This window comes from Oryx dammah, unplaced genomic scaffold (genome assembly GCF_014754425.2).
Source record: "Oryx dammah isolate SB20612 unplaced genomic scaffold, SCBI_Odam_1.1 HiC_scaffold_4, whole genome shotgun sequence".
Taxonomy (NCBI): domain Eukaryota; kingdom Metazoa; phylum Chordata; class Mammalia; order Artiodactyla; family Bovidae; genus Oryx; species Oryx dammah.
In genome coordinates this window covers 43,167,031-43,171,136 of record NW_024070188.1, presented here as the reverse complement: position 1 = coordinate 43,171,136, position 4,106 = coordinate 43,167,031, and positions in this window count along the sequence as shown.

Genomic DNA, 4,106 nt, shown 5'->3' with positions numbered 1-4,106 from the left:
CCAAAAAACTGATGCTTTTGAACTGTGGTGTTGCAGAAGACACTTGAGAGTCCTTTGGGCTGCAAGGAGATCAAACCAATCCATCCTAATGGAAATCAGTGCTAAATATTCACTGGAAAGACTAATGCTGGAGCTGAAACTCCAATACTTTGGCCACCTGATGCAAAAAACTGACTCATTTGAAAAGACCCTGATGTTGGGAAAGATTGAGTGGAAGAGGAAAACGGGACAACAGAGGATGAGGTTGTTGGATGGCATCAATGACTCAATGGACGTGAGTCTGAGTAATCTATGGGAGTTGGTGATGGACAGGGAAGCCTGGTGTGCTGTGGTCCATGGGGTCACAAAGGATTGGGCACGACTGAGTGACTGAACTGAACTGAATTGAGGGCTGTTGATTGAAACAAAATTCAGATGAGTACACAAAAATCTGAGGAATCCAATCATGACTATTAAAACTGACTTTAGATTACTTTTAAAGAGAATTTTGGTCTTCCTTCAGATGTTGATTCCTCTTGGGTAGCTTTTACATCTATGTTTATTATGGGTTGAACCTGAACCTTTCCATTCTAGCAAAAAGGGTCAGAATAGAATGGGAAACTATGCCACTCTAGATTTACTCAATCCAACAAACCAGCTCTCTCATTCTCTACTTGAGTAACTTCATAGGAAGACAGTCAAAATTCTGAATCCTCGATACCAGTAAGTGATGGCAGCTAAGCAAAACCAGGGATTCTCAGGTGGCTCAGTGGAAGTAAATCCGCTTGCCACTGCAGAAGACACCCATTCAATCTCTGGGTTGGGAAGACCCCAGGAAGAAATGACAACCCATTTCAGAGTTCTTACCTGGAAAATCCCATGGACAGAGAAGCCTCGCGGGCTACAGTCCATGGGGTCGCAAAGAACTGGACATGACTTAGTGACTAGGTATGCAAACAAAACTAAGATGCTCCAAACTTCTGGTATTATTACAAAGAGCCAGGGCACTGGAAAAAAAATGAATGTTATAAATTGCAGTGCTTTGGGCACCTCCAGCTATCTAACCAGCCTTTCTAATCTGTTCCCAATTTTCAATAATAGGGTCATGAAGAACTACACTTTTCCCAATCCTATCTCTATAGTGGTTTAGACAAACATTATTACAGATTGGAGATGAATCTCTTCCAGTTCTGACTTACACTGGAGCCATATTCTTGGTGCTCAAACCCCCCCTCTTACAGAGAAGTCCCTACTTCAGTGTACAAAGATAGTTCAAATAGGGGAGATCTCTAATGAACCTCAACAAATCCCTGTCTCTGAACCTATTCTGTTTTATTTAGGTCCCTTGGGATATACACACCATTTCCTCCTTGGTTTCTCTACCCCTGCTAATTTATTAGAACAATACTTCTTAGAGAAGCTTCATGCCAGTTTTTTTTCCCCAAAAGGTGAGAATAAATCTAGAATAGTAATCATCAAATTGAACTAAATGACCTTTAGTTTTGTTTTGTCTCTTATGATGATAGAGCTGATTCCGAAAACAGTGATCACTTGTCCATTTTTAATTAGCTGCTGCTGCTGCTGCTAAGTCACTTCAGTTGTGTCCAACTCTGAGCGACCCCATAGAGGGCAGCCTACCAGGTTCCCTGGTCCCTGGGATTCTGCAGGCAAGAACATTGGAGTGGGTTGCCATTTCCTTCTCCAAAGGATGAAAGTGAAAAGTGAAATAGGCAAAAACTCCAGCTGATAGTGACAAAATTCACAGCATGCCTCCCATCAAGATTCAAATAGAGGCCTTGAAACCTCTCCCAGAATTAGGCAACACCCTATCAGAAGCCCTTCAGGGCATAAAGTCCATAATAGAAGATCACAAACTTCTAGGCTTCATTATACTTGTACTACTGGCCCATGTAACAATTCTATTTTCACCAAGATGAAAACCTAAGATATGAGGACAGTGGTTTGTTTCAGACCAATAAACAACATTGCTATCCCTCAACACCCTGTCTTTCCTAACTTTAATGAATTACCATTATTAACATCCATTCTCACCAGAAGTCCATTCTTTATTATGATTGATTTATGCAGAGCATTCTCTAGTATTCAGTTGATGAAGCTACCCAGTACCTTTTAGTCTTCACTTGAGAAGAAAAACAAGTCACCTCCACAGTAATACTTCAAAGTTTTACTGAGTCCTTCTTATTTCTCCAAAACACTAAAGGCTTATATGAGTGATACAAAATTACCTGGAGGTTCTACTTTGTTGCAATATGTAGATTATTAGCTTCTTTGTTCTCAGGCTTCTCACAGGAAGACTACATGCACTTTCTTAAACTTTCAGTCTCAAAGGGACCTAAGACCATCAAAGAAAATTTGCAGTCTGCCCAAACTCAGGTTTAATACTGAGATTATCTGTATCAGGACAACTATTAGACCTAGATTTATACAGACTTCACAATGTCCTGAGTTTCCCCAAACCACAAACTAAGCATCAGCTTTGAGGTTTTCTCCATCTAGTTGGTTCTTGCCAAAACTGGATTCCAAATTTCTCTCTTATGGATAAACCTCTGTATGTTTTACCAAAGAATAACAAGCCTGACCCATAGTATGGGAAGAACCAGATGACGTAAACTTTACGGCCTTCAAGGTAGTTTAATGAACCTACCTCCCTTAAGGGATCCAATAATCAGATTCCTCCTTTACTTTTACATATTGAAAAGGAAGAAAATGCCCTTGGGGTCTTCTAATCAGCAAATGAACCCTGTGGCATGGGGATACCCTCCATCCTTATAGGGCCAATAATGTCAACTATCCATTGGTTAAACCACTGAGAAAAACTTTGTGGGATCTTTTTTTTTTTTTTTTTAATTTATTTATTTTTAATTTTTACTTTACAATTCTGTATTGGTTTTGGCATAGATTGACATGAACCCACCACAGGTGTACATGTGTTCCCAAACATGAGCCCCCTCCCACCCCCCTCCCCACAACATCTCTCTGGGTCATCCCCGCGCGTCAGCCCCAAGCGTGTCATATCCTGCATCAGACATAGACTGGCATTTCGATTCTTACATGATATTATACATGTTTCAATGCCATTCTCCCAAATCATCACACCCTCTCCCTCTCCCTCTGAGTCCAAAAGTCCGCTATACACATCTGTGTCTTTTTTGCTGTCCTGCACACAGGGTCATCATTGCCATCTTCCTAAATTCCATATATATGTGTTAGTATACTGTATTGGTGTTTTTCTTTCTGGCTCACTTCACTCTGTATAATCGGCTCCAGTTTCATCCATCTCAGCAGAACTGATTCAAATGTATTCTTTTTAATGGCTGAGTAATATTCCATTGTGTATATGTACCACAGCTTTCTTATCCATTCGTCTACTGATGGACATCTAGGTTGTTTCCATGTCCTGGCTATTATAAACAGTGCTGCAATGAACATTGGGGTACATGTGTCTCTTTCAATTCTGGTTTCCTCTGTGTGTATGCCCAACAGTGGGATTGCTGGGTCATAAGGCAGTTCTATTTGCAATTTTTTAAGGAATCTCCACACTGTTCTCCATAGTGGCTGTACTAGTTTGCATTCCCACCAACAGTGTAGGAGGGTTCCCTTCTCTCCACATCCTCTCCAGCATTTATTGCTTGCAGATTTTTGGATCGCAGACATTCTGACTGGTGTGAAGTGGTACCTCATTGTGGTTTTGATTTGCATTTCTCTAATAATGAGTGATGTTGAGCATCTTTTCATGTGTTTGTTGGCCATCCGTATGTCTTCTTTGGAGAAATGTCTATTGAGTTCTTTGGCCCATTTTTTGATTGGGTCGTTTATTTTTCTGGAATTGAGCTGCAGGAGTTGCTTGTATATTTTTGAGATTAGTTGTTTGTCAGTTGCTTCATTTGCTATTATTTTCTCCCATTCGGAAGGCTGTCTTTTCACTTTGCTTATGTTTTCCTTTGTTGTGCAGAAGCTTTTAATTTTAATTAGATCCCATTTGTTTATTTTTGCTTTTATTTCCAGAATTCTGGGAGGTGGATCATAGAGGATCCTGCTGTGGTTTATGTCGGAGAGTGTTTTGCCTATGTTCTCCTCTAAGAGTTTTATAGTTTCTGGTCTTACAT